We start from the raw sequence: 23,359 nt of genomic DNA on the forward strand, positions 1-23,359 counted from the left end.
TGATTTCACAGGAGCTCTTTTTTTGGATCAGAATTGCAGCAGCAATTTTGTTAGTGAAGTGATACAGAGTAGACCCAAACATTGTCAAATCTGAGGAGTAGACAAAACAAAAGCCATTTTTTTATCCTCAATAAATCTAACTCTGCTTACTTCTATGAAAAGATCGCTTCAGATCTGAATGACACAAAGGTTTCAGTGACACTAAAAATCCTCCAAGCCTGGGAATGCAGGTGCCTGTCAGGATCCGTGTCTGGGCTATTCAGCTGTGAAACTGTTGGTTCCCACTTTTCCAGGAAACCACCACACTCACACACAGCACATCCTCTGTGCCACAGCACTGGGGACTCCACGCCTCATCCTGCAATTGGAACTTTGTATTTCCTCGAGTTCTCTAACCTCACTCAGAAAAAAGATTTTCTCTGCACAGGTCTCTCTTCAGCTGTGTCTTTGTGACTGAATCAAGACTGCATTTTTACAGGGAGCACATCAACAAAATCATCCTCGTGTGATCCTTAAGTGGCAGAACTCTCCCAAATCTCTTTGGAAGCACACACAGTCAGGCCAAACTTAGTTCCTCTTGCACAACTCCTTTCTGTTTTATTGCATTTTTTAAAGAAAAAAAGGGACATAGTTCAAAAATACAAGTTGCAGCTGAGGAACACCAAAGCATCCTGCATCAAGAGTTTTCCCACCTTTGTTAAGTGGGATTTTATCCAACCCTTTGCCTTGGGTTTCAATTTCCTTTGTGTTCTGACAAGACCCTGGTTCGATAACTATGACTTTGTCACACTTTTTCTCCTTTAAAGCCATTGTGTCTATATCAGTTAAAACATTGGAACCAAAATTCAAGGTAGAAAGTAACTTCCACACAATCTCTAAAGCTTCCCAGACAACCCAATCAGATTTCATGAACAGTTTTACTTATTGAGATATGTTTTGTAAATGTTCATTTCTAAGATGCTAAGGTAAGAGCTGGAATTCAAAGTTAGCAAAGTTCATTTCCATGCAACTATGAGTCCAAAAATAAAAGTGAAAAATAGAATTTTAAAAATTCTTCCACTGACAAAGCTGCTTCTAGACCAATATTTTTAAAAATTGACTCCTAACGTGGTGAAAGAAAAGTCAGTTCTAATCTGTCTTTTTCAAAAACTGTTAAAATTAAGAACAACATCCCCCAGACCACCACTGGCTCTTGTACTTGAACTGTAATTCTATTCCATTGCCCTGCCTTGAAAAATCTGACAATCCAAAAACACCTCCTATGGAACTGTGCTTTATTAATTTTAAACCATCTCACCAGTGAAAGAGAAATAAAATATAAACCTGCATAACAAATTCTAACGCTGCATTTTTAAAAAAAAGTAGAATAAATTTCTATTTGATTATTCAGAGAAATATATTTGGTGTAAAAATAAAAATACATTTTAACATTCAAACATGTCCACGAGTAAAGGATGATTGAATATTAATTGTAATGAACTACATGAAAAAGTGGCTGTGCAAATGTTGGGCCAAGAAGATTTCAGGATAGACCATTGAAACCACAAACTCTTCCCTATTTTTGTAGCCAGTTGCATTAGAGAGTCACTACAGAAACTGGAATGAAAAGTACTTTTGTTTTTTCAGAATTAATCTGCTCTTTGACTCCTTCCTCAGCAATTTTTTTAAGATGAGGAAGGCAGCTCAAAACACAAATTCCAGTTCCTCCTTCACTGACAGTTTCTTATCCTTTTTCCCTGAGGACATCTGAGGTAAGAGAGCAGTAACTTGAAGTAAATTTTAAATCTTTTGTTACTGTTCCAACACATCTTTGTTTAAAATGAACAAACCACATGAAAAGCTTCATGCCCAGTTTCCTGACGTTTTTAATTAATTACATCAGTCTTTCCAGCTCTAGTGGGCCTAATTTGGGAAACGTGGGTTGAAAATCCCCTCTCAGAACCAATAACCTACTTTTTTTTTTCCATTCCACATGTTTAGCTTAAAATAAAAATAGTCTAACTGCAGGAAACCATGTTATCATTGCACAGTTCAAACTTAATAAAAAGAAAGGAGAAGAAGAAAAAGAAGAAAGAAGAAGCAGCAGCTTTAGCAGTATTAACAGAAGACAATACATAAAAATGGATGTTACTTAATCTGTCAAACTCCAAGTCTTTTCTTCAGCTTCTCTTAAATCTTTGGCCTGCATAGGATGGTTGAAATTCAAAATCAGGTCACAAAGCAGTAGCTGGCTTTCCACTGAAAGACAAAGAGCCATCAGCATGGTATTTATTGACTGACAGTGAATAATAATCTACAGACAGCATTGTTTTTGTGTTCACCTATCAATTCACTCAAAAAGTTGAAGGGTTGCTTTGTTTCGCTTGCTTCAAGACAGTTAAATTCAGTTGGTGTTAGCACGTTAGCAATATTTGCATTAGAAGGCTCTCAGTGTTCCTAGAAAGGACTGACTGATCACCCAGCAGGTGTTTCCCAGTGTTAACTAACACCATTCTATTGCTCTCTAACTACTGTTCCATTAATTTTTCAAAACACAAGAGCAAAGCTGTTGTTTCATTACATTAAAACCCAATTGTCTGACACAGAAAACTAGGCCATTCACCACTGCACACTCTTAGAAGGATATCTTACACAGTTTTGTGTTTAACTGGATGGTGAAGTCAGAATTACCATTCATTTTCTTCAACTCATTGCACATTGTGTCAACATTTTTAATCGCAGCCTCAAGGTTAAAGTGTCCGTCAGAATTTTTCATCACCTGTATGAAACAGGAAAAAAACATGACTGGTGGGGCATATATGATTCATAAACTCATTGATACAGATAATCATAATACTCAGGACATTTTTTTCTTTCATTTTCTTAAGTAATATTTTACTAAAACTTCCCCCATTTTACAATTATCCACTTCAACATGACCAATTACAACTATGGAAAGCGAGTTCTAAACACTCAGGGCTAGAGTTTTTTCCTGCCACTTTTTTTTTTTTTTTTAATACAAATAACCGCAGTGAAATTAATCATGTCTATGGATTCCGATCCTCCTCATTTTTCATGTTTGTTTCCGACCAACCTTTTCCTACAGAATGGAAAATTAACCGAGAATAATCATTCAGCCACAAGGTGGAGCTGCAGTGACATTAACGGGATGAACACACCTGGTCACTATTAACACTGAGTGTTAATGAGCCTGCCAAAACGGGCCCTGAAACATTTGCAATTAGTTCATAATCAATATCTTCTCGTCTATTTTAGAAATCAAAATCCCTGACTTTAACATTTAATCAAAATCAAGACACAATTAAGACTATTGACCATTTGAAATGAAGTATAATTTGAAATTTCAAATGTGTACTACACTCCTCTTTAGGAATTTTTTCCTTATGAACAATTTCAAAGAGAAGTGCACATAGCACAATTTCTGGCCTAGTTAAAAGCTCTCTACTTATCATTCAGAAATTCTAAGAATTAACTCTGGGTGATTCATAAATAATGTTCCTTATGTAGAAAATCTCAGCACACTAAGAAGCATGATCAAAAAGATTAACATACATTTAACATAGATTCTTTGTCCGAGTCTCTTTTCCTTTCAGTCAGTGGCTTTATGGTGAGTTCATCAGTCATGGCTGAGGCTTCTAAAAGACAACCCCCAAATTATTAAGGATTAGTAAGTATAAAATTCATAAATATGTATTTTTCACATAAAATATATAATAAAATTTAAAATATAACGACTAGACATTATTTTAACTTGTATTATTTGAAAGTAGAGTCTAAGAGGTCAAACAGTTTTAATTCTTCTTGAGGAAGAATCAAAAGCTTGGATTTTATTTATTTTACTTTCTTCTAGGGACAGTGTTTTAGAAGTCTTTTAGGAGTTCAAGGTGGAATTACTAACAGTGAATAAGTGTATGTGTGATGGTGATGAAGAATTCCTCAAATATTCCTGTACTTTTTTTAATTGAAAACTTTCTGAGAGATCTAAAAAGCCATTGCAATTGGTTTCTAACATCAATTTATGGAAGAAAAATCTAAAGCACACACAAAAAAGTGTTGACTGTCTATGGTGGTGCATCTTCCCCCAGCCACACCATGATTCGAGCTTCTTTAAGAGACTTTAAAACACTCTTTTGACACTGTCTGCTGGTCAGTAACAGAGCTGAGATTAAATACCAGATCCCTGGGCTTGTTCTTCCCCCATTCTTCCTGCTCGTCTCTCCTTAAATGTCAGGACAACTTTGGGCAAGCTGAAGTGTGTGACACCCACTGGAAAGCTGTTTCAACACTAAAAATGGGGAGAGAAAAAAGAGGAGAAGGGTTATTTCACCCTGGGGTGTGTTTTCAGAAGGGGTGCAGTGACATGAGGCAGAGGGTGCTCAGCTCTGGGGCAGACAGAGTGTCCCCCGTGGAGTGTCCTTCCAAAAGGCCTCAGGGAGGGCACAGCTCCTGTGGGTCACTGCTCTGCACAGGGTGAAGCCCTTGCACAGGAGCCAGTCCTCCAAAACTTCTCCAAAATGAGCTGAACCAGGGTTTATGTTGGAAAGCATCATAGAGGAAATCTGGGTCTGCCCCCCTGCCATGGGCAGGGACCCCTTTCATTGTCCCAGGTTGCTCCAAGCCCTGTCCAAGCAGGTGCTGGAGGGGGGTGTAGGCAGCAGGAGCACAGTGAGGACTCTGCTGCTAACACAGGCAGGACGGGCTGGTTCCTGCAGCAGCCCCTGCAGCAGGAGGAGGTGCAGATCCCCCCACGGGCAGCCCCAGGGCTTCTCTGAGCAAGGAAAGCCCTGTAGTGTGTTCCTCCTCCAGCACATGAGAGGCCAGTGGGTTGCAAGAGTCCAGGGGAATCACGATTTTAGGAGTGGGTGGTAAAAAGTACCTGCCAATGCTCCAAGAACTGAAGAAGAAATGGAGAAGAGAGGAGTGAGGTGTCAGCAGGGGGTAGTGAAGGGCAAACGAATTTCCTGCTGGCCTTTGAGGCTCGGCCTGTGGAGAGCTTATTGTATGTGCAGCAACTAATTTATAAACAGTCAGTTCCTTTTTGTCATCAATTCAAATTCACAGGGAGTATATAAGTTATTCTATTTGAGCAAAGCTTAATAATGAACCTGAATTTAAGAAAGCCAAGAGAAGCACTTTGCTGGACAGATTTATCCATTTAGACCCTGCTCAGTGTTAATTTAGCAATGATCTCTGCCCTCACATATCTGACTTGAGATGGAATCAACAGAACCTGCTAACTAATGATCTGGGCTTGGGAACTGCTCATTTCTTCCCCAGTCTGTGCTGTAGTGCTTAAAGCCAGGGACACCAAGCAGGGGAATGACTATCAGCACTTCTCTTTAATTTACTGGAACCACTTTTCCTGCTTCTCAGCATTGATCTGTATTTTGAACTTGCTGTTTGGCACCAGTGGAGAAGGAATAACCAGCACCTCAGAGGAGAGTGGAATTACTTGGATGTGCAGTAGAGAACAGATGGACAGGGTGTGCTTGGGGTGTGCTTTCATGATATTCCTTCTTTAAAACAAAGCATTCTAAATGTATTGGTTTGTGACTGAATTGCAACTCAGAACAGCATTTTCTGGCATGGCACAATTAAACTGTGATTCAAAGAGAAAACATGATATGCTGCTTGCATTGTGGGGCTTTCTGGAGATGAGAAACGCAGAGCAGGAAACCCTTCCCACAAGCACTAATTCCTGTACTACAGCCTTTTGGTTTACAGCCTCTTGCCAGCACCCCAGTGCAAACAAGTTAACTGTGCCCTTTCTGTGGCCTCCAAGGAAAAATTCCAGCTGAAGCTGCTGGTTTTGCTGGTAGAATAAAAAATAGAGCTGTGTAAAAAAGAACATACAAGGTGGTTTTATATATCTTCTAAATACAAAAGAGCCTACAGAAGTTTATATAAATATAGATACAAAAAAGCAAAATGGCATCCTAGCAAGGTCCTGAAAATATTTGTGTCAGTAGAAGATGCAGTTATTTGCTCCACTAACCTGTAAAGAAGAATGCTTCAACTGATAAACCTGTTTCTGTCAGTTTACTTTCCACATTTGAATGCTTTTTCCACATCCTATAAATAATCATTCACATTGTACTCAAATTCTGTAAACTAACAGTAGATGGAAAACCAGGATATTGTAATGACCAGAAAATTTAGATTCAAAATATGTACAATAAGTTTAGTTGCCAGAACCAATTGGACAAACCAAATAGAGTGGTTCTTAAAAGCAGGCCCTTTCTAAAAATAATCTTCAATAATGTGAGATATTAACCAGCGAGATGACCGACAGGGCAGGAGATTGACTGTACATGGCATTTTTTAAAATAAAGAGAGAAGGAGGTATTTAATTTCTACACTCAGACTTACTTGGAACAGAAACACTTTCTGGATTTTCTTTATAAGGCAATATTTCAAACTGAAACACTGAAATTACAGGTTTAAATTATTAAGTTGCACCTCTATGAGGAGCATTCTCGTAGGTGCTGCTGGCAGTTTCACATCAGCATTTCGGTTTATGAGCTGCAGTTTGCTCTTTGCCTGAAGTAAACCCACAGGTTTATGTGCAAAGACACCCAGAGCTGAAGCTCTTTAACCACGGGCTGGTCTGGCCGTGTGTGGTACTTTACACACAAAACCCCCCTGTCCCCAGGAGCTTTCAGAGAACACATTTGGTTGTGGCAGGTGGAGCTGTTCAGACATTTATGTATGCCTGATAAAAACAGAATTAAAGCCAAATCAGTACCCTAAGGAGGAGAAAAGAAGACTAGAAATATATTTCAGGATGCAGAATTAGGGTTATGATGAGGATGAGCAAGCTCTGCAGGCAGCTAAAACAGACAGATCATTCTACAGCACTGCCTTCCTCACCTCTGCAGTAAAATTACCTTAGGTAGAACTTCAGACAAAATAAAGCAGTTAAATACATAACCACTGGACAGGAGAGCTTGAAAATAGAGGACAGACAAAATTATTTTCCTGTGTAGTAAGAGATGAGGCAGAAAGAGAGAAACCATGATCTTGTATTGTATCTTATGGTTACAAAGATATTTTAAAGAAATTGTTCAAGTGGGAAGTAGAAAAAAATGTGTTGACTTCAAAACAATATTTTAGTGAGCAACTTAATAAACATTTAGACAGTCTGCCTTTTAAGGAAGTCATATTTATGCCACTGCAGTAATAGATGAGACATAAGGAAATCACAGAATCACCAAGGTTGAAAGAGATCTTCAGGTTTATCTAATCCTGCCGCCTACCACCATAATCATCCTTAAATCATATCTCCAAGTGCCTTATAAAGTTTTACTGAAAACATTACCATTTGCTGTAACTGTGGAGCCTTCAGCTTTCATAAAAAGTTCCCTAGTGGGTCTAATAGGAGAGTTTAAAGTTTCAATGCATGTAAACTTTCACATGAAAAGCTTTGACAGAAGAGAAACTGATTTTTTACCGTCGCCTGAGGATAAAAGTTTTTAATCCAGATTGCAAGGAAAGTCAAATAGAAACCAAACCAACACACACAAAATACCATGCAACCTTGACAAATGACAGCAATTTCTGATAAAATAATGTATTTTATAAATTCTGGAGCAATGTTAAAATTTAAGTGATGAAAACTGGTAAATACCAAGAAAAGCCTGACCAGATCATGGTACAAAGACAATAAAGCAAAAGCCAGCTTTGTCTTTACAAGTTACAGTCCAAGTAGCTGAGGCAAAGAGTGGCAGGTGGAAAAGAGTGCTAAGAAAATGGCCTTGCCTTAAAACATGCTCATGAAATAGGAAGAATAAACCCTGAGTTAAAAAATATGTTTGTGGCGTAGTATAATAGGTGAAACCTGTTATAGTTAATAGGTGAAGTATAATGTTATAGTATATATGAAGTATAATGTTATAGTATAATAGGTGAAAACCATTTGCTTGAGTTTTCAGCCAGAAAGCCTCAAAAAATTCTGTAGCACACAATGGTACATTATGTAACACATAATACATTTATCTGAGACAGTTTTAATAATACCTGATTCAGAAAATATTAAAACCATTAGTATTGCACCTACAGAATAAAAACCATCGCAGCCTTTCACAGAAGAAATGTAATTATTTTTAAACAATAAATAGCATAAGCTTATGCTTTGTAGATAGTCTGGAAAGTGTCCACTTGGTGATCTGGAAATTTTTTATGTGTAGTAACCTGTATATAAAATATGTGTAATAGCTTCTGAACTATAGCTTTAAAGTGGGTCTCAAATGTAATATTTAAGGTAATTATATGGCCTGTTAAAGACTAGAATATTCAATAACTGAAGACAAGTGCACATCTAATGCTAATACAGATGGAATTGTGAGCTGAAGCTGCTTAGTTGGTATAAATATCTTTTATGCAAAAACAGTGGTATGTTTCCTGCAGCTCATACATATATAAATAACACTTGTGCTGCCTAATTTTTAGTAAAGTCAGGTGTGGAGTTTCTTAAAAGGTAAACAGTAAATATCAGTTAGGTTCTGGTGGGATAATTTGGACAATTAATCATAAATGTTATTTTTAGTGGAACTTGGGGGACGTTCACAAATATTTTTGCTTTCTTCATAGTCCAAATATCATGGAAAGGGAGAGCTACTGATGTAAGCTTGGCTTGCAAGGTCTGAGCCACTGGAATTTGGACGCACAACTGATCTTGCAGTGGTTTTTAAAGTGAAATTCAGATACATTCATGAGCTGAGAGGAAGATTTTCAAGGATTTAGAAATTCCTCATGCTTTCTGGGTTTCACAAGAGAAGTGATTTCTGATGCTATCAAATCTTTTTGCAGCTTATCATAAAACCATTGAAATGACACAGGGCTTGACAGCACTTGTGAACCTTTAGTTTTTCACAAGCAGCTGTCTAGAGCCACAGCACTGTGTCTGCCTCAGCTCTCAGGGACACTCACATCTGCTTCTCTACCACCTTCCACACCAGATGTCATTCATCCACTCAGGGAAAGTAAGTTTATAAAACAAGGAATTGTGAAATTGTCTCCAGATCCTAAGAAACCAGTGAATCCAGTTTATCCTTCAGAAAGCACTGAGCTCTTTTGACTGAAATGTCATTGCTTAACAGCTCTTTCAGATACAGATATTTCACCACTGCTATTCTATCTTCCTAGATTTTATAGCAGTAACAACATAATGCCTGAAATCCTGCAGAGAGACTTAAGGGAGTGTGCTAATATCAGTAAGTCAAGTGTATAATTTGCTACACTGCAAATTAGCCCTTCTTCATTTAAATGAATTCAATACCACAAACTGTAATGGTTAGAGACATGATGTAGATATTACAGCTTCTATTAGCTGCTTCTATTGTAATTATCCACGTTATTTTTCATTTGCCAGCTTGCATACATTACTACATGAAATGCCCCATAAACATTAGAGGTACAGAAATGAGAACTGAACAAAAGAATTCTGCTCAGGGAAATTGTATTATCCTTTTGAAATTACAGGCTTGATTACTTTTGTTGCTTTATCAGAAGACTTCTTTTTGATTAACTCATGACATGGCCAGGAGGAGGCACAACAAAACATCCTGAACCAATTCCTGTCTCGGCTGTTTGAATGGGCATTTCCCTGTAACTAAGGCGTTTCTTGCCAATTCTTTGTTTCATAAATAAAGACTTCACTCTTTCAACACTTTTTATACTCTATAAATACAACTGTGCCACGAATTCCACCCAACACACTCTCAGTATTACAGTCTCTGAGAGATGGAAAGGCGGAACTGGAGAGCAACAAGAGAGAAGCCACTAGAGGCCCTCGTTCTCACAATCAAAGCCTGTTGGGGAATGGAAGCAGAAGGCAGAACACACTTGCCTGAAGAGGCTGGTGATTCAGCCCAAATGTGAGAATGACAAGTATCTAAAAGATGTCAGATAATTAATGCCTCTGCTTTAAAAGCACATTGTGTTAGTTCCCAGTCAGGGATCCTGTGATCCCGGGGGAAGGCGGTAGCAGAGGGAAGAAATGCAAACACACACAGAGGCTGCTCACATTCTGTACTGTCACTGATTATCCCTCCCAGTGGCACCCACAGTAGGGAATTCTGGCATATTCAAACAACTCAAAATGAAGGTTTTTCTTTCTGCTGATGACAGTGACAGCTGAGAGAGCTGGACCTCATCTTACTGAAGTTCACAGGTCTTCAACTCTGGTCTGTGCATTTATCTTGTGGAAAACCTCATGTTGGCATGTCCTGGCTGTGTCTGCACAACCCCCCCCGGTGTGTACCTGGCTGAGCTGCCATGCTGCACATGCAGCCATGGAAAAGCTGCATTATGTTCTGAATCAAAAAGGCAAACTGAGATACTGGAGTATGTTCAGATTCTTTTAGCAGAGGGGAGAATGTGGGAAATCAGTTATTTCAACTGGAATTTAAATTTTCCAACTAGGAGCAAGACTGCTCTGAAATAGCTGTGACAGAAGTTAATCAGTTATTAGCTGTGATCATTTTGTGGCAGCTACTTAGCCTCAAAGCTAAGAGCTGTCACTGTCCCTGGAGGGATTTAACAGACATAAAGATGTGGCACTTGGGGACATTGTTTAGTGGTGGCCTTGGCAGTGCTGGGGGATGATTTGACTTGATGGTCTTATAAATTTTTCTTTCCTTAACAATTCTATGTTTTCAAAACTGGGAATCAGGCCCTTCTCCCCATTGCTTCACCAAACTTGGTTAATAGCTAAGAAAGTCAATAAAAATTAATGCCAAAACTATGCTACTTTTCAGGGTCTGTCCTATTCAGACAAATTTTACATATATATCATTGCTTTCATTTTTTATCTAATAAAAGCAATTTAAAATGTGCAATGAAACTGCATGAGAAAAAGTAACCCAAAACGCCTCAAAAAGACAAAAAAATAGAATTTGGAAGACAATTACAGGAACAGGTCTGACAGTTGATAATTTCTCTTGTAAACTCTAAATGGGTGAAATCTCTTAGGACATTACTAGGTTTCTTTGGAACCACAGAGGAATAATTTTATGACAAATTAGGCACATTTAAATGCAGCAAAATGTCTATAGTTGTACATAATCCCCATTTCTGTGCATTCTGATATATTAACAGTGACATTTAACCAGAGAAATATTTCACAAGCCTTTTTTATTGTGCTCATTTTTCAACAAGATTGGAAGCCAGATAAATCATGGAAAGGGTCTGGGTGATTTGGTTCTCAGACTGATGCTGCAGACACAGCACAAAGAAATGGGAGGTGCTTTCCAGTTCCCACAAATAACACAGGAGCTGGATTTAGTGGTAAATGAAGGAAGTCAGTCCTAACATTTTCAAACTGCCTGGAGGAGAAATAGCACCATGTGTAAATTTCATGAAGTGGAATGTGGCTGTCAAGAGTTAATACCAGCTGAGAGTGTACTTACTGTATAAATCCAGGCACCTTTTCAGTGCCCTCCCCTCCCTGTTTCCCTGCACACGATGGAACCTGTGATCCCTCCAGCAGGGTAAGAAACAGATTCCAGACATCACCAGGTACAAGGTAAGGCACATTTGCCATGCCAGCTGCCTCTCTGCTTTCTGTGCCTATGTCAGCTCTGTGCTGACATCAGTAAACTCACAAAACATGTTTTTTGCTGGAGGCACTATGAAGCTAACATCAATAAGTGGTTCAATAAAAGCTTTTTTTCAGTTTCAAATCCAGAGCTAATTAATACTTACACATTGTACCTTCTACCATCATCACAGATAGTCTACAATCCAGACTGTCTGGATCCTGTGCAGAATTGCATATTATATAAGTGCTTGCAATCCAAATATCCTATTCCAGCCCAGCAGATGCTTTAGTTGCCCCTCAGCAGCAGACAAGATAATTTCCTGGACTTTTATAAACTTACATTGTGAGGCTTTCTCCCTTGACATCCCAGGTGTACCTTCTGAAAATGTGGCAAAACATTCAAATAAAAGAGTGCTCTGTTTGCTGTACTTTGCAGCCTGGGAAGAGTTGCTCCTCAAAATCAGTTCACTCGCTTCTAACTCGGAGCAGCAGCAGGAGTGAACTCCCTGACAGGGTCAGTCAGCTTTGCTGAGAGCACATCCCAAAACACTGGATGTGGAGCTGTGCACCCCAAACACTTGCAGATCCAGGAACTCTGATGTGGCTGCAGGGACTGAAATTACCTGGCCAAAGTTATCCCCTTTCCTGCTTGGCTCCCACTGAAGGTGCAGAAAGATCCTTGCAGCAAAGAGCTGTGGGTTCAGCCAGAACAACGTGTTTACAAAGCACTGGATTAGGCTCTGTACACACCAAGAAAATAAAAATGGCCCATTGAAAGCAGAGCTTTACAAGCTAATTTAATACGTTGTTTTTGTTCCTACCTTCCTCAAGAACCTGAGGAGTTTGATGTAGAACAGTTGGTTTAACTTTGGAGAATTCATGCACATTCACAGATAACATTGCTTGACAGGTATTACACCAATTTCCTAATCCATTCACATTATTCCTCTGCACAGTCCTCAGAAGGAAGGAAATAAAGTAGGATTATTTCTTAAAGCTTAATACTGCTTAATATCTCTTTTGACATGTCTGGGACATGTAAATCACTATGAATTTCTTTCCAAAATTAAATGAGATATACTGGAATTAAGTAAAGTGGAAATGGTAAAAATGTTCTAACATCAATTGCCAATTTATGCAGAATAGTGCGGGCTTTTTGTTGCTGGCAATTGTAAGAGATAGCTCTAAATAAGGAACCTGAAATTGAAATTGAAATGTTGAAATTGAAATTGAAAAATGAAATTGAAAACTTCTTTACATGTACATTCACCTTTTCTGAGTGCATTATCTCAATATTTTATTCACACAACCCCTCCTATAATTTTCATTTGAATGAATATTCCTTAAAGATATTTACTTTGAATTTACACTCTTGCAATGGAGATGATAAGAAAAATGAGCAACTACATGCTCATGAAAATAAATAGCAGAAAACAGCAGAAAATAAACTGTTCACTGCTGGTCAGGCTCCTTGTTCACGGTTGTAATGAAACTGCAGGTTTTTGTTACAGAACTGCAGAGGTTACTGTGCCTTAGAAAGACACCTAGAGGGATCCTGAGGAGGATCTGACCTAAATCCATGAAAGCACAAAAATGTTATTCAATCAGAAGTACAAAATGTTTCTTAGTGAAGATTTGAATACTGCCAAAAGTTTGGCCTTGAATGGTTCAAGTACAGTATTATTTCAGCAATTGAACAGTAAAAATCTGTGTGTGGCTCTAATATCAAGGGAGAAAGTAGAGAGAATAAGATCACAGAATAAAAGGGCTCTGCTTTGATAATGACTTTGGTCTGGTAGGTATCCCCCAGTAATTTACACAAATGACTTTTACACCTTAGCATCTGATCATAACTTGGGGTCTTTGGTATCTTAGTAGATACCAACAATGAATTACTGAACTTCAGAATCATTTTGGTGTTGCTGCTCTGTTCTCATCCTGACACCACCTTAGCATTTAAAGGAAGCAATGGATCTCCACTGAAAGCCATGAGAGCATTTATTTTCTGGAAAAATGATGACATTTTACTGCCCAAGCTTTTTACGACACCTAGGTTATATTGCTTCAGTGCCTGCTTTTTATAGCTTTCTCCTCTAGCAAGAACTTGCAGCGTAAATGCGTAAGAAATGTTTATAAAGAATCACAAAGAGAGGAATCTGGAGGTGTAAAATCCTACTCTGACTGACTTTGATCTTCATATCTCATCAGGGGAATGTGCATTGTGTACAAATAGCAAATCCTAGCCTCTCTGGAAAATCAACCTTTGGTGAAGCAAAAATTCATCAGCTCTCTGATACTCAGTATTTTATAAGCTACTCATTTGGTTTACTCTCAGGAAGGCCATCTTTTAACTGTTACAAGTTTGGTTTTGATAACTGTCCCACTGAAAAATAAAAGTACCACAAAAAGATTCACAGAAGCAACTTTCATGTCATTCTTCATTAACACTTTGATCACATTAGCAAGGACTTGTTGGCATCTGCTGGTGCAATAAAATACATTTTAAGTGCTTTGGGTGTAGAGTCTGCTGTGCCTAACCAGGATGGCGTTGCCCACTTTTGAAAAGTGTTGTATGATTTAGCACTTAGCCCAGGCACTCTTGTTTGATTAAATCCCTTTTTCCTTGCTGCTTGGAAGCAGAATTGGCAGCAACAGAACATCTTTAATATTCTGTGTAGCGCACCTCTAGAGGTCTTTGAATATAAATAAGTTCAAATTTTGGTTTAAAAGCTCCCTAAATTTGATTTTACTTGGCTGCAAATAGGCAACCTGAAAATGAGCAAGTAAAATATTACAGCTGATGCAGAAAAAATTTAAATTTCCACCTACCAACGCACTTCAGTCTAAGGGGAAGCTCAGTTGTGAGTCACTGGAGCATTCCCACCTCGTCTCTGTAGAGCTGCCCGATTAATGGGTCTGTCACAGGTAACCCAGGGGCTACAGGATACAGCAGCTGGGAAGTGACATAAAGTCACTTTAAATAAAGCTCTGTACACCTGTCAGATAGTTAAAATTTTTGGACAGTGGAAACAGTTCAGATGTGAAGGGCAATCTGGTTAATAGGCCTAGGAACAAGCCCACTCAATTGTTTTCAGAAGGAATTAAATCTGAGTTACAAATGATTACTAACAATTAGCAATTCCAGTGCTCCTATTTGTTTGTCTGAGCCTTAATGCTGTCACCAGTAAATGGAAGCACTTTGGACCAGATTGTTTAGGTGTTCACTGGACTGCATTCACTCCAACACTTTCATGAGGATAGCTGTGCAAGCAGGGAGATTTTGGTCTTTCTCAAGACTAGGAAGGGAAAAAGAAAAGCTTTGGCCATTAAAATGACAGATTTCCCAAGCATGCAGTTAGAACAATGAAAAGCAAGGCACATTTTGTAACAACGCATTTGCAAATTAAATGCTTTGTCTCAAAAATTGGTGACTCCTAAAACCAATGTGTGGACGTTTTTCCCGAATTGGAGCGTGTGCTGCAAGGAGAGCAACACCATTGACCTTAAGAAACTTTGAGGTGGAGCAAGGTTGTTAGCAGGAACATACCAGTAAAAGGCTGTTGAGGAGTTGAAGTCTTATCTCACATTTTCCCCACCTTGTATTATCTCCAGGGTTGTGGCTAGTACAGTCAGACCTAGGCTACTGTATTTTTTCCAGATTTACATCCTCCTGAAAACTCAAGAATGAATCACAGAATAGTTTGGGTTGGAAGGGACCTTAAAGACCATCTTGTTCCACTCCCCTGCCATGGCAGGGACACCTTCCATGATCCCAGGCTGCTCCAAGCCCCATCCAGCCTGGCCTTGGGCACTTCCAGGGATGGGGCAGCCACAGCTTCTCTGGGCACCCTGTGCCAGGGCCTCCCCACCCTCACAGAGAAAAATTTATTCCTCAAAATTCAGAAGTTTCTGGAAAATGTGGTTATTTTATTTTTCTGCTATAATTTCTTCTTTTCCTTATGATATTTCCTGGCTGGTTTCCTATGGTTTCTGTAATGACATTTGTATGAAAGTACTTGATAAGGACTTACCTCTCTGTTTGTTTTATTTAATGAATTTGAGAATTCAGGGTTTGCTCTGAAGAATAAATTTTAAACTAATCAGAGTGGAACTTCAGTAGTTACAGCAGAATTCAGAGATATTTGTCCAGACCTCAGCTGGAAAACAAATAATAACCTTCCTTCTTCAAGCATTTAAAATATTTGATTTTTTCTAACCATTTTGCTTTTGAAATGAAGAAGATGCAATAATTCAACAACTGCCCTCTTACCTGTGTCAGCCTGAGCAGATTGTTCAGGGCTCGGTGATGAGGGGACAGGCAGTTGTGTGACCCTGTGCAATGACAATGCAGAAGCAGTGTTAGACTGTTTCTTTGCCACAGCTTCTAACACATCTCGTGCCTGGCTGCAGAGCTCTCCCTTCCCCACTCTGACTTTGCTATGATGGTGAAATACCACCAGGACTTATCCAGCTGGATCCCATAAGATTTCTTTGCTGCCTACTTTGCCAACACTTTGACAAGCTGGGTTAGGAAAAAAGCCATGTCTTGGATGGATATAATTTCTTCTTCAAATGTCATTATTGATCATTTCCTTCTGCTGTAACCTTGTGGTGTGGTCACAGGTGAAGTGACAACAGGGCAGAATTGGAGGACTGCAGGAGAAAGAAGCTTTTAAATCTTTTCAAATAGTTACAATTTCATAGGCTTCAGCCTGTAAGACAGACTGAGTGAGGAAGCAGAAGACTGTGGCTGCTTTATAAAAGAGATAATAAACTATTTATGAGATCTTATTTTTCTTTCTCTCTTCTCCATTCTCAGCATCATGGGAGGCTTAGTCTGGATTTCTGACACCCTCACAATCTGAGACGTTCAGACAAGGAGCTTCTATTCACTGTAGCAGGAACCTTCCATGCTCTGCACTCATGAAGTTCTTCCATGGCTTCAAGGTTACAGCAACCTTTGCAGGCTGATTTCTGAGGTGTGTTCTGGTCCCGGGGCACTGCAGAAGTACCATCACAAACCAGTGTAAGGGGATGCTGGTAATGTGATTAAGGCACAGTAATTGGGTGACTGGTACATTGATTTTTCTTCAACCATTTCAATTTCAAGGAACACATGAAAGAGAATGCTAATTTTGTTATTGCTGTTGTTTACTTTTATAGCTCTCTGTACTACATAAACTCAAAGGAATGAAAATGTGCTGTGTACTTTTCTCATGCTCAACTCTATCCAAATCCCAAAGGACGTTTAAAAGAAGACTTCAAAAATTGCAAGAGGAGATCTGTTGTTTCTCAACTATTTCCTCATCTCATATGCTCAGAGACATAACCTGATGTGGATTGGAGACGCATTTCAATTTGGGAACTCTTACTCATCAGGATTTATCATTGCAGCTCAGTTTCAGCCTGTGCCTCCTCTGGAAGACTGTAATTTTTTTTTCATTGCAAATGGATTGCCTGGAATAAATACCTGACACTTAGTTTGTAGGCAGGGAAGGTCAATAACAACCTTTACAGAATCTCCCCATAAAAGGTGATAATAAATAACACTTTAACCTCTAATCTATATTAACAGACTGCCTTTATTTATTGTTTGACTTGTGCAGACAGACAGGTAATCCAAAAGGAGCAGTCCCAATAGCAGGTAATGACCTTCTTTTACAAGAATGAGCAAAACCCATTTCACTTCAGCATCATGCACGAGGCTATTTTGCAAAGAAACACTGTGTGTTAGTTGTTGAAACTTTTTCATGCATTCCCCGAAACAAACTACACTATTCTGAGTATTTTCTTCTCTGTGCAGTAAATAAAGGTATTTCATGTTGACAATGCTAATATTATATTTTAAAATATATTTGCATTTGTGTTTTTTGTCATTTTTTATTGCATTTTATAAATCCCAGAGCAAAGACCCACAAAGCTCACTCGGAGAAAGCCTCGTTTCTTGGGATAGCATCACGCAGTGGCCCAGGTGATCAGGTGGGATCTCACTGGGGGTTACTGGCTGCATCTGTGGGGACCTTATTTCAACCAGAATCGTGGATATGAGTTCGGAGAACAAGTCAGGAAGGTTTATTTTAAGTGGCTTTTAAAATGGAATGGTTTCATTTGAATGATTTTCAAGGGTAAATATCCATAATGCAAAGTAATCTCAATATAATTTGGTCCAACTAGTGCATTAAACTATTAGATAATTGTGGGAAAGATGGGAAGGGGGAGCAAGAAAATAATTTTATCAGTAATTCCGGGATATAACAAGGCCACTATGGCACTTAGAGGTAAATAAGAAATTACTATTATTTATTATTTTTAAGTTATGCACACATGTTCTATCTCATAAATATTTTCTAATGTATGAACAAATACAAATTAAGTTGTTTTTACTTACTTTTATGTTTCAGTAATGCACAAGACAGGTAGCTGGAGAATGCTCTTCAACCTTAAATCACATACCTGGAAATAAGAAGCGCATTTTTAAGTTACAAGAAAATATCTGCTCGCTATTTAATTTGTTCTTAAATTACATCCTCTTGGTTTAAGAACATCTTAGAAGATCATTCAATTAATTTTTAGTCTATTTTTTCACTAAGTGAAAGAATCGATTTCTAGATGATTTTTAAAGATTTTTTTTCTTCCTCTTCCTACTTTATGAAGCTGTTTGTAACATTAAATGGCAAAAATCTCTCACATGAAGAAACTGAGGTGGCAGGTGAAGGATTATTAGAGCTGTAATTATGTGAAAGTGGTTTTTGAAAGCGTTGAGTGTAACTAAATGTAAATTCTAGAACAGTTTGCCTTGTCTTAGTGTAGGAAATATGAAAAGGAAGCCACAACAGTTCTGAGAAATGAAGATTTTAATTTTCTTTTCAATTACTGAAGGAGTTTGATACCAGTTCTGTAAATGTACAGAGCGTGGTTTTTTGACTTATTCTGATTAATAAGAAATTGCAACAGAGCTGCTCAGCACTGTGGGAAAGGTCAGTGGCAATTTTTGAAAAGAAGGCCCTGGAAACACATTGGCCTTCCAAAACAAGAGACATCCAAAATTGCTGGTCTTATTTTCCTCCATTTTTGGTGTTGCAATTCAGCTTTCTGATTCTTCTGTTTTCATTATGTGCAGTACTGTGTGGATCCATTCTAATAAATTCTGTTACTTGGAACAATGAAGTTGAGCATGATTCAAATCCTGAATTAAATGCAAATCTACCAGCAGAAAAATGGATTTAGTGGTATGATAGGATTTACAATATAAATATATTGCATTAAGTATAAAGTTTAATTAAATAAAATATTTTAAGGTCTGCCATTTAAGCTAGCATCTTATCTGTGACTAATTAAACCTGTGCACTGTGAGAACAGCATGGAGATCACACACTGGTGCCTTTGGAAGCAACATGGAATATATATTTCTCCTCAATTTTGGAAAAATGGTCAACCTCTGCAGAAGAGAAGATGTCCTTTTTTCAGGGTCAGCAATGCTGGTTTTGATAGCACAAGTATTTAACTTCGTGATTGAAATTGTGAAGCCTTTCTCCTGAACAGATTTACTGCAGGACTATTGCATTACTTCTTTGAACTTCAAAACAGAAGAACAGATTTAAATCATATCAGCAGCCAGATAAGTACAATCTTAATTGTAATATCGATATGGAACAACTTTAAAGCTTTATGGCTCTATAGTCCTTTGTGATAATATGTGGATCAGAGTAACACACAAAGGAGTTGGGCTACAAACCAAGGACAATATTCCTACATTTCTGCTCAGGAATGATTCTTAGCTGCAGGGGGGAAAAAAAGATGTTACTACTTTCCTATTCTTTTAATGGGGAAAGGGCTTTTTTTGTTGCGTGTTTTTTTCTTCTTTTTCTTTTGTTTTGTTTGCTTTTTGTGAGAAATGCTACTTTGTACGTACACAAGGGAATTCAAATAATTAATTGATGTTTAGAAACATGGAAGACCATTGTGATTTCTGCTCATTGCAAATAAATAAATCCCATAGATACAGAAAATGCACCCCTCAGGAAACAAGTGTCCCATTTTCATTATGCCAAACAACTTTCTTAACAACTTGACAACATTTGCAGAACAAAATTTTGGCAATAGAATGCTTTAAAAGGCATTTTATAAGGCTACACAATTCAAATTATTGAGTTTTCCTAAGTATTTGTAGCAACTAGGAAGTAAGGGAACAGGAGGGAAATGTTTCTTCTGTATGAATCCCTTTGTTTCACTGCTGATGAAGGGAAGTGAGTACAGGCAGATTTGAGTTGCTGTGATTGCACACAAACAGCACCTCCCTCCATTTGCCTCAACCATATGAAAATTTGGGACAAAAATATAATTGCTCAACATTTTCAGAATCCATAACAACAGGTCATGACTAAATACTACTCTCCTCTAATTTAAACTCAAGGAGGGCCACACACTTGGGTTTAAGTGAAAATTCAAACCTTTGACTTTAGCTTGTCTTTCTTCTAAGTAATTCTGGCAAATGTCTTTTCTTTAATGATTCTTCTGAAGCAGCAACAGATACTGAAATCAAAATTGACTCACGGAGTCCTACAGAAGGCAAGATTCTGCTTACAGCATTTTAAAATTAATTTGAAATTTTCCTAAATATCAGTGACACTTCCAAAAGTGCTGAAGAGTTCTGCTGTGGAATATAAAAGTAACTATCTTGCTTTTAGCTCATCTGTCTTTCAAGACATTTATCTGAAATTTTGGATAAATTTGTAGCCCCTAAGATAGACAAAATAGTGATATCTGTCAAGGATTAGGTCATACAATACTAGACATGATTTTCTTTGAAGGTCATTAAAATTTTAATGTTGCAGATAAATAGCATGACCCATTTCTTTATTTGAAATTAATTATAATATTTAACATATTCAGCATACACCACTAGAAAAGGTCATCTGCTCTTTGGGTAGATGGGGTTGTCTGGTAACACAAGAAATGTTAATAATGCTGATCCTAAAAAGAAATAGTTTCAAAAATGACACAATTGAAATTTGAAAATAAATGTGTTCAGGTTTCCACTTACATGCTGCAGTATTTCCTAATGACATAACAGTGTCACTTCTGCACACAACAAGCCATCAATTCTTTTTATTTTGACCTGAGCCTTCACACAAAGTATTAATTTACTTTGCAGCATTATGGAACCAGTTCTGCTGTCACCACAGAGAGCTGCTGTGCACTGCATCAGAGAGATGACAGAAATTCCAGCAGCAGCAGAATTTAAATGTCTCGCCTGTAATTTTGCCCAGTAGCATCTTTGTGCATCTGACATGTGAAATATGTCTTTAGCTTTTGAGACAACAAATGACATTTGGTTTTGCTAAGAAGGCTTAGCAAGGGAATGGCACATTCGAAATGTCACTTGTGTTACCACAGAGGTGTCCTCTGAAAATGAGCCTAAATATCTGGGGGATATTTTAATACTTAGATTTTTTTTCTGAAGATACCCTTAAACAATCCAAGTTTTTTTCCTTCTGGAAGTGCAGGCAAGTGCTCTGACCTAGTTTTTTGCATTTATTTCTCCAGTATTTTTTTACCTCAGCCCTCCCAATTCAGTGGACTTGGCAAATGCCAAAATATGAACCTATCTCTGAGAAGACAATGAAGAGCACAGCAAAACCTGAGAATATTTCTATCCCATTTCAGAGTGCTAAGTCTAGTGCATTTTGACCTTCCAAAAGTTAAACTCCTGTGGCATAGGAGAACATATTTAAATATCAAAGACCAGTTTTGCTGAATTAAAAACATAAACATAGTTGTTTGGAAAGACTAAAAGGTGTATTTTTTTCATTTATCAATGTGATAATAAGATTTCCTTAAAAACAGATGAACTTCAAATGTCCTCATCCTTAGCATGCTGGTATTTTCCAGTATTTGTATTTTCTGGCAACCTTTTTGTCCTTCCAGGAGAGAACACTTGTACTTATTTACACAAAATAAAGACAGCTTCACTTGGTAAGTTCAATATTTTGGGCAAGCAGCAATATACCAGTCTGCTAGCCAGTCTTAGCAGGAAACAGTCCTAGTGCTGATCACAATGAGATGACTCGTGGTCTCAGCTCATTTTGAGAAGTTTAGTAAACACGTTATCTCTAGCACAGGGCTGATGTAATGTTTATAAGTTCAGTCTGTCCTGTTTTGCCATTGTTGGTGATACCCTTGTTACCAAAACAGCCTAAAAAGCCTTTTCTTCATCATAACCTTCTGAAGGTCACTACAGGTGATGTTTCATCATGATCTAATATTTGAAACACACTTCTAAAGAGAAATTCCCCATGCTGTCAATACACCTCCCTGAATTTAGAACTTTAATTCTTACTTATAATAAAGCTTGAACAACTTGATACTGCAGAAAGCTTTTAACTCATCATCTGAGCTGTATGTAAGTAAAATCCATTTTGTGTAAATAATGAATATGTCAAGTGATATGGTGGGTTATCTACATGACATGCAAATGTTTACTTATCATTATGGTTAGATGAGCATCTATATTTGTTATAATAAGCATCAATACCTGTCCTTCAGGACACTCGAGCTAAGGCTGACATAATCATAAAGGAAAAACTTTATGAACAAATGAGAAGGAAAGAGAAAAAATTCTGCAGCCTGGATAACCTGTGTTGTCAAGGTTCTGAAAAGGCATCAGGTTTGTCAATACTCTTCTCACACTCAACACATTCTCCATTTCAAACTGTCTTTAGAGTGCCTTAATTGTGACCATGATCATGTCACACACACTTTTCTCCCTTTAATTTCTAGGCTTGTAGCCTACCAGTTTAAATGAACTCAGTGTAATCCTGACACTCGAGGCTGCCGTGATTCCACCCCCTCTGCGCTGACAAGGGGTCTCTGCTCATGTGGCACCATCTGGGACCTCACCAGAAATGCTGCAATGGAGAATCAGCCGAGCTCCTCAGTCCTTAGCTGAGCCATGTCAGGGGGTATTGTTTGTAGCAACGTTCCTTTAGTCCTGCCTCACCTCAAATGAGAAGTTATAACTGAATGTGCACATCAGGAAGAGCTGATGAATAGGGAAGTACAATTTCTAGTAATTTTCAGAACAAACCAAATCTGAGAAACTTGGAAGTTTCTCAGCATTATACATGAACACAATATTTATTATAAGGAAACTCACTACTGCTCTCATGCCTTAGTGCAGCAGGGATGAGTAAGAAGTCATAGGGCAAGTTCTGTCTTCAAGATCTCAGCAACTTCTTTAATTACCTCCATAGACAGAAACTTCTTTCCAAGACAGACTTTCTTGGATTGTGCAAATGTCTTTGTTTTTTTCTGACCTTTTGCCTGTAATTAAGGTCCTCAGGAACTTCCTTCAATACTTCATTAGGAAGGTGCCCATGAGATCTCAAGGGAAAGCATCCAACACCTTTTATTTGCTACAGACACCATCTTTTATCATTTTTGCCTCAGCTGCTTCAAAAGTTGAGCTTCCAGGTTTATGTCTAAGCCAACAGATCTTAGCTCTGTGTTTGATATCTGAAAGGGTCTGAGTTGTGCCACTTCAGAAGCACTGAATATGCAGGAAGAGAAGGAAACCAAGTAAAAAAAAATAAGTTCCATTTCCAAGGAACAGAAAAGGAGATGAAAAATTGTATAACTTACTATTATTAATTACACTTACCTAACTACTACTGTACCAGCATAAAATACCTTATCTCAAACAAAGCCATAAAAACAGTTGCATAAGAAGTTTCAATAATGCAATACTGGCTGCTTCCAAGCCTACAATGTCTACAGACATTTCTGCCAATTAGATCACCCAAATATGTGACAAGCCCGGAT

The 23,359-nt window shown here is 38.1% G+C and overlaps 2 long non-coding RNA genes across 6 annotated transcripts; one reads left to right on the forward strand and one right to left on the reverse strand.

Annotated features, from left to right (window-relative positions):
* Positions 1–4: 4 nt before the first annotated feature.
* LOC310915019 lies at positions 5–17,995 on the reverse strand. Of its 5 annotated transcripts, none has more exons than XR_014591133.1 (5): positions 14,369–14,447; positions 4,174–4,285; positions 3,553–3,635; positions 2,632–2,758; positions 5–2,238 (listed from the first exon to the last, which is right to left on the reverse strand). It is a non-coding gene; the product is annotated as an uncharacterized lncRNA (long non-coding RNA). The 5 variants fall into 5 exon arrangements; XR_014591134.1 differs by lacking the exon at positions 14,369–14,447 and adding an exon at positions 12,163–12,238 and having other exon boundaries at positions 609–2,238; positions 2,671–2,758; XR_014591135.1 differs by lacking the exon at positions 14,369–14,447 and adding an exon at positions 11,880–12,244 and having other exon boundaries at positions 610–2,238; positions 2,671–2,758.
* On the forward strand, positions 11,327–17,345 carry LOC310915020. Its single transcript, XR_014591138.1, has 3 exons — positions 11,327–11,524; positions 16,359–16,598; positions 16,703–17,345. It is a non-coding gene; the product is annotated as an uncharacterized lncRNA (long non-coding RNA).
* Positions 17,996–23,359: the final 5,364 nt, after the last annotated feature.

Source organism: Zosterops lateralis, assembly GCF_965231275.1.
Source record: "Zosterops lateralis genome assembly, chromosome: 14".
Classification (NCBI taxonomy): Eukaryota; Metazoa; Chordata; class Aves; order Passeriformes; family Zosteropidae; genus Zosterops; species Zosterops lateralis.